Raw genomic sequence first — 8,432 nt, forward strand, 5'->3', positions numbered from 1 at the left:
CGACTAGAATCTTAACTGAATATTTTTTCCGTCTTAATACATATTGAACTTCGAAAATAATGATGCTTTAATTTTTTTTTAAATAAACAAATAATAGACTTATACTTAATTTAGTTTGACCACTTTTTGATGCGAACATGCTTTATTTGAGTTTAGTCATTGCTGAATTCTGATTTCCATAGTGTCTTTTTCTTGGTTTTTTTCGTGGGCAAAACTCGGCTTGATGGTTTAATAACGATTCTAGACCGGATTTCGAAAAACTTCAATTTTTCCATCTTTTCCATCTCACTTATTCGTTCAACTTTTGATAAATATGTTGATTGACGTTTGGCATGGTGATCGTGAAATTTATTTTTCCGGACGAAAAATGTTGTGCCCCCCTACTTATTAAATTTAACTACACAGAAAAAATTAATTGCTGTAAAATTACGGTAAATATCCTGTAACAAAAAGGAGCAGGACTTTTACCGCAATTTTACAGGTCGAAAATATATCACGTGAAATTTATTTTTACGTGATCGTATTTTTCTACAGGCTGCTCTAAAATTACAGGCTGTAAATTTGGAAAGAACGTTCCTATTGGAATTTGTCTTGTTTATGTTTTAGTAACCTGAATTAATGGCGATTTTTCAATTCTGAGTAAAAACAAACTATTTGCAGTAAGCATTATTTATTATTATTTAATCTCATCATGTCAATACTTTCTCCTATCGTTCCTGGGAACGAAAACACACGGATGGAATTCCATCTTACAAGAACCCATCTCCGTACAGGTTGCTCCGTCAAATGCCGCTTTAATTTAGCCAAATCAGCGAGTTTGTTGGCGGTAAGACCGTCTCCATCGATGCAAATAATTCCATGCGTCGAAATCAATAGCAATCACACAGGAAAGGCTTTTGAAAAAGCCAACCGAAAACAATTTTTCCATTTATCCGGTTTATTTTGAGCTAGAAAAAAAAATTAAAGTTGAAAATCTGTTCTGAGCTTCTAATGAAAAAAAAGTTACCTCTTCTTCCTCCTGCTTGGTCCTGCAAATTCATCGCATCGCTGTTTTCGGAGTAATTGTCACTTTTGCTTAGCTGACTTGTGTAATCTCCTGAATTGTGAAAATGTTGGCAGTCGAACAGTAACTAGCATAATAGCTTTTGTGATTTTGATTGACAACCTTTATTTTCATTGTCCTGGAATTTGAAACCAGCCTGTAAAAAACCTGCTCACTACAAATTATTGCCTTTGACCTGTAAAACTACGGCAAATGTCATGCTCCATTCTGTTACAGGACATTTGCTGTAAATTTGAATGATTTTAACTTAAATGTACATGCTTTTTCGATTATAGGCAGTTTTATTTTAAAGGTAACCATTTTCAATGACACGTAATAGTCATTATTTTTTTCTGTGTATATTTTCCCAATCAGCTGCATAAAATTGAAGTCGCTTAGCTGCATTTATCACCGATTTCGGCCTGAATATGGGGTCAAACTCCCTTTGGTCGGTTTTCATTTTCACTGCCTTTACCTACTTCTCTGGATGACTTTCGAAACACACAATCATACCAGTACCCAAGAACTTCGCACCCAATCCCAAATGCTCACTGAAGTGTTTAGGGAGTTTATTGGTGCCCGCGGAGCTAAATGCATAGACAAAAAAAATCATAAATATACAACACAATTTTCACCGAAAGCAGCACTCGGCTGATATAAAAATGAAAATGGTTGAATTATTACCGAGGGTAAAGATTAAATTATCAACGTCGAGTCATAATTGCCAGCGGCTAGAGAAATTTCGGCTCATCGGTGTGTTTTCAAGTGCAACCGAAACCCCAAACCCCATCAGCTCAGTTCTTCGTTCGATCGAAAGGAAAATGAAAGAGGAGAAAATGTTACTCCGTACACACACCAGCTCCTAGTTATTTACAACGGGCAGTAGGCTGTGAATCTGTTGCTGTTGGTGGTGTGCCACTTTGAAATATTTTTCATAATTCCAACAACGTTGTTGGTAACAGGCTTGCTGAGATGGTTGGATGATCGATCAAACTAGTTTGATTTTACCACGGAGCCTGCAGCGATCATTTCAGTGTTACGTCACACGCGGATCGATCGATGGAATCGGAACAACTCTACTGAGCAACGACCACCATTCATTGCTGGTGGAAGGCTGGAAGGCAAAATTGTAGAAAATATATGGCTCGAGTTGTAATAATTTCGCACTAACAAGACAACTGTCGTCGTCATCGTCGTAAAAGCCGACTTAGTAAAGCAACAGGAACGAATCGAGAACAGCAAAGTGAGTGCCAGCCGCCAGCCGGTCGGTGCGTGGGAAATTCCACCGCGACTCCATCAATCGGGTTGGATACGGCGCGTTTTCCAGTTTGCTAAGGAACTTGACAGGGTTGACTGTCTGGTCGGGATCTTCCTTAACGATCGCGGTTCTATTAGTGCTAATCGAGCTGTCTTAAGCCTACAGTTTATGGAACACTCAATTTGCATATTTCACCGATCCAGTGAGCTGTCATAATATTTTCGTAAATTTGAGAGGCGTGCATACCGTCAAAGCTGGAATCCCGTACGTCAACAAATGTCTCGGAAACAGGTGTGCCCACCAGGTTCGTCAGATTCTCTTTCGATTTGTGCGGTATTCAGATTGTGTAACAAACCCGAAAAATGTCAGTTTTGCGCGTAGAATGTTTACCTGTCCACTATCCCGAGAACGACGACGACGGCACAATAGAACACCAAACCGAATAATAAGGTTGGGGTTAAGCGAAGCGCGTAATGTAGAGCAAATACGCGCGCGCTTTATTGTTATGCTTACTCTGGCACGTTTGTCGTTGAGCATTATTGGTACTTACTATCATTGTCAACATAAGCAAAAAAAAACTGTGTTGTCAGGCAAAGGGCATAATTAGTTACGGGGTGTATTGTCGCATAGTTTTTTTTTTGTCGTCTCGTTCGAGGTCGTTCGATTGAGGCTTGTATTATTAAGTAATCCATCTTCCGACTGGGATGGGTCGCCCTAGAGTGGTTAAATCAGGTGTATCCATATACAGAATGGAGCAATGGAGCTCACTTAGGTCCACATACCAGTACTAAACATCATACATGTGTGAGCCACTCGAGATTTTGATTACTGCCATATAAGGCAATCGTCGATCGCGATAGTTTGCTGATAAAGGTTTGGCCAATGGCTTATGTTTTTTTTCATTTAGTGATATTGAAATATCAGACGGACACTGTGGGATTGAGATTGAGGTTTGTGATGTACTTCAAGGTGCTCCAAGCCTCGACAGTGATGTGTATGTATTTTAAACAGGAAACACAGTTTTTAAAAAAACTGCTTCTACGTACTGCTTATTTCAAAACATTTCGAACTGTTCTATATAGTATTGTCACTAAATCCCCAAACCCGAATTTTCATTAATATCAGCTCCGGTAAAATTTCATTTTTTTAGCTTTAAGCTTTTGGCACGGACCAGAATGTGATCCACACAGCCAGAGTTGACAAGTTAATTTTTCAAATAATCATCATCGTATCGCGAGCAATATATTTTGAATTGATCGGTAGGTATTGTAGCGCAAACCAGGGTAATTTTCTCGGATCAGGGATAGTAAAACCAGTAAAACTTTGATGATCAAATACGATGTATTTCATTTTGCCTGCCGGATGAATATTACACATAGAATAACATATAACTTAAAACATTGACAATGGAATAATATTCAAACAAATCCACCAAGCAACTTCGGGTATGGATGATTTCTTGAACTTTCATGTTTAGATTTCTTTGCGTTTCCAAAAATGTCCAAGCAGGGGACCAAAATGCCATTATAGACATTCATAAATTTTCTTGAGTTTTGAACTTTCCAATAATCTGAGTTCAATCCGAGATATAACCGATAAAATTTATAGAACATTTTCAAGGATCCATAAATTCCACATAAACTGCCATCGACAGTTAATAATCTCAATCCTAAAACTATTATAGCCTTCCCAGTTGACAGCATGTAGACACTCAACCCTCGTCTCAATTCAATCTGCGGTTAGAGATGTTTCGTCATAAAAATATAAAGTAGCTATTATCATTGCCCAGCTTACACTTTGTTACTCTTTCTAGGGCACTAGCCTCATTTTCTGATCCAATTGAGGGGCGTGTAGCTTAGCTCTGGCTGACTGACAATGAATGTCAATCATCTCTCCTTGGGTTGGAGGCTGTAAGGATTCTTTGTGCTCCCGACTCCTGACCCATCTGGAGCAAAGTAGGGCAACATTTCGCATTAACCTGTATGGGGGGCGAATGTCCTTCTCGAATGCGACGACGACGGGCTGATGAACCTGTATAACCGTCGTCGTACTATGAGACGGTAAATTGTTGCAGCAAATGAGAGCAATCCTCCTAACCTGCATTTGGGATTTGATGCGCTGCTGTTCTAACCACTACCCTCTCCTCCCCTGTTCTTCTGATGAGTGGGTGTATTGAGATGATTCGTTTTTTTGTTCTTGTTATAACACCACAGTGTGATTTATCATATATGAACAACAAAAAATAAATGAATCATCTAGTCAGCTAGGGAATGTAGATAACTTGTTTGTAAATATTGAATCAGAGAGTGCTTAGCATCAGTGAAAGAAAAGTTTTCTTCAATGAAAATTATGAGTCTGACTCGATGCCGTCGCAAGACGTTCAACGTCCTGACTGATTATCGGCAGAAGAGGGTGGTGAATTGGGTGGAGCGCGTAAGCCAGCTTGTGGGTAAGAGTGGTGTAGTGGTAAAAACGATTCAGCTTCTGTTAGGAGGAGGCAGCCAGCTTATGTGTGTACGGTGCCGTGTTATGCTCTAGAGAAGCAACCGGAGAGCAACCGCTTTCTTCCATATATGGTAATGTTTTCGCTTTTATTTCGTTGTTTTCAGCGAACTTTTTTTTGCTTTCAGCCGACGACGTTCCACCAACTACCATTTTTGCCCTCCATTTGTTCGACTCTGCGCGCCATCTACGGGTGCAGTTTCTGCTCGTGGTGCAGCTCTGTGCGGTTGAATGCATTTTCGTTTTTCGCTCCTCTTCCAGCCCAGCAGCACCGCCAGCATCTTTTATCTCAATTTCCAATTTAATGCGTTATTAAACGAGTCTTTCGTCGGCCCGGCTATCATCTCGTCGTCGTCGTCGTCGTGTGTGCGTATAAGGTATGTTATACGAGGGGTCTCCGCACTTCTTAATAAAGTGCTGTGGCCCGGTTTGGTCTACAACAGCTCGTTGGCCCCAGGGTTTCTGTCGACCGAGTCAAGTAGAGCCGTTTTTGGGTTCAACCCGATAATAGCTACCCTGTTTTGGTTGGGCTGTCTGTTTTTGGTAGTGCGCTTTTTAATTAACAATTTCGTTGAACAATTATGAGCAATGTATCGTGAGGGCTGAGTACATGCTACAATTGAAGAAGGTGACATCAAATTTAATGCGTGCCAAAGGGAAAGGGCAACGCATAAATTTCGGATGGTTCTCCATTATATCGATATTTTATGGCAGCAAAAGATGATTAATCCGGTCACGTTTCAATCGTTTGAGATCTCGGAGACTCCTTTCGGAAAGAGACCTACGTCAGAGAGTTGCTGCCGTGAACGATTCAAGAAGAAAGAGGGGGAATTGGTGGGAGTTACTTCCCCGTTGTTGGTCAAAAGTGGACAGTTTGTAAGATTCATTACTTTATAAGGCAAAGTGTTCGAAGACGCGTTAGAAACGAATTGGCGCACTTTGTGAGAAGCGCGTCAAACTTGTTGTTGGATGACTATTTTAGGTTTAATTATTATTATTGACAGTTTCTAATGGATGCTTTCCTGCACGCAATGAACGCGCCAGTTTTTTTTGTTATTTAATGTCTTAGCGTAGAATGTCATAGCAGCAGAGTACCATCTAGGGTAGCGAAACGTGGTCGACCTCCAGCATCGGCCAGAGAGAACAGAACTCTTTCTGTGGGTTAATTTTTTCATCTGATCAATTCTGTTGGCAAACCATTTTGGTAACGATACCAGAAAAATCTAGACTCAGCATATAAGGAGCTTAAATTTTCACGGTCTCGGATCTCAACACAACCAAGTCTCACGAAGGATCGCAAAGAAATTCTCGAGAAAAGAGGTCCTGTAGTAGTGTGAAAACCAAAGCATTTTCCTATGCTTCGAGTTTTCAGCACCAACACATTCAACGAGCGCCTCAAAGAGAAAGGGCGAGAGACAACGCCGCGCCCCGGAATGGAAATCAAAAGTTACCCTAGGTCGTTGAATGAACTCTCCTGTCTGTTTCCTCCTTCAGCCAATTCCACCCGCACGTTTCAAACGAGTGCAAGCATACAATGTTGATGTAGGGTGTGGTATTACAGTCCCGTTTTCCCGAACCTACCAACACACACCCATATCCCAGATCAGACCAGAGTAGCAGCACATCCTTACGATACGAGCTCACGTTTCCTTCGCCGGTCGTCCGTTTCCATTTAAAGCGAAACAACGGGATTATTCGATCTGAAATCCAACTCGCCCATCCAGACATGGTCGCATCAGCTAACTAAGCCCTCTTCCCTACACACCTTATTCGCCCTCATTCTTTATTGGCCATACGACGAGTTGGCCGGGTTGTTGTAACAAAATTAGACGAGGCCAGCCGGGCCTGCCAGACCACTTGTCGGAGAAAACTCCGAGAGCTGCAGTTTTGATGTGAAATGTGTACGTTGAATTTGCAACCCCTCCCGGGAGGGACATAAAACTCGACCGATGAGTCAGCGTTTGCAGAAATTTTAGGATTACAACCTCTTGCCGCCTACCCACTTGCCCGGCTACTGCTGGACAAAAGGAGCCTGATTGTTCCACCCCATTCTTGCTGAATCCTTCAATTTTACTGCGGTGACAAAAGATTGCCGATGACTCATGCCGGGAATTCACACACCAAACATTAGTCACAGACTGGCAGTCATAGTTAAAATTCTGATACCATACGATAGTTTCCTATACCTATGCTTATTGGAATCTGTTGGTGACTTAACCGCAATCGGGTATCCCGTTATAGAGAAACTGGTTAAACGACTTCGACACTGTGAAATTAAATAATAATCTTTCGATCCGCGAGGATCTATATCGTTTAATGTCGCAGCCCTTTTCGTTACAGTAGTTTTTCGTGATCGGTTGGAAGCAGTTCATCCAATTTTACAAAGTAACATCATATTACCCTAAAAGTTATCCAACAAAAAAATGGCTGAACAAGAAGTTGCCGCCCTAGTTGTGGACAATGGTTCCGGTATGTGTAAAGCTGGTTTTTCCGGAGACGACGCTCCCCGTGCAGTTTTCCCGTCAATCGTTGGGCGCCCAAAGATGCCCGGAGTGATGGTCGGCATGGGTCAAAAGGACAGCTACGTCGGGGACGAAGCTCAGAGCAAACGAGGTATCCTGACCCTGAAATATCCCATCGAGCATGGTATCGTCACTAACTGGGATGACATGGAGAAAATCTGGCATCACACCTTCTACAACGAGCTGCGCGTGGCCCCAGAAGAGCATCCGGTTCTACTAACAGAGGCTCCTCTCAACCCGAAAGCCAACCGTGAAAAGATGACACAGATCATGTTTGAAATCTTCAATACTCCAGCCTCGTATGTTGCCATCCAGGCCGTCCTATCGCTGTACGCTTCCGGGCGGACTACCGGAATCGTGCTGGATTCCGGTGATGGTGTCTCTCACACGGTTCCGATCTACGAGGGCTACGCCTTACCACATGCCATCCTGCGATTGGATTTAGCTGGTCGCGACTCACCGATTACCTCATGAAGATCCTGACCGAACGAGGTTATTCCTTTACCACAACTGCCGAACGCGAGATCGTCCGCGACATCAAAGAAAAACTCTGCTATGTTGCCCTAGATTTTGAACAAGAAATGGCCACCGCTGCCTCTTCTTCCGCCCTAGAATAAACCTACGAGCTTCCGCACGGACAAGTGATCACCATCGGTAATGAACGTTTCCGTTGCCCCGAAGCCCTTTTCCAGCCATCGTTCCTCGGTATGGAAGCTTGTGGAATGGCTGAAACCACCTACAACTCGATCATGAAGTGCGACGTCGACATCCGGAAGGATCTGTACGCCAACACGGTCCTATCTGGTGGTTCCACCATGTACCCCGGAATCGGCGACCGCATGCAGAAGGAAATCACCGCGCTGGCACCTTCGTCGATGAAAATCAAAATCATTGCGCCACCCGAGCGAAAGTACTCGGTCTGGATCGGTGGATCGATTCTGGCCTCGCTTTCCACCTTCCAGCAGATGTGGATCTCCAAGCAGGAGTACGACGAGAGTGGCCCTTCAATAGTGCACCGGAAGTGTTTCTAGATGTAAGGTGTGTTTTTTTTTCGTTGGTGTGTCTCTCTAGCTTCATTCCAAAGTTTACTTTTAAAAATGTTTAAAAA

The 8,432-nt window shown here is 42.6% G+C and overlaps 1 pseudogene; it reads left to right on the forward strand.

The window, feature by feature from the left end:
- The first annotated feature begins 2,078 nt into the window (after positions 1–2,078).
- LOC129740451 (actin-5C-like) lies at positions 2,079–8,432 on the forward strand (annotated as a pseudogene).

The sequence above is a fragment of the Uranotaenia lowii genome, chromosome 1 (assembly GCF_029784155.1).
Source record: "Uranotaenia lowii strain MFRU-FL chromosome 1, ASM2978415v1, whole genome shotgun sequence".
Classification (NCBI taxonomy): domain Eukaryota; kingdom Metazoa; phylum Arthropoda; class Insecta; order Diptera; family Culicidae; genus Uranotaenia; species Uranotaenia lowii.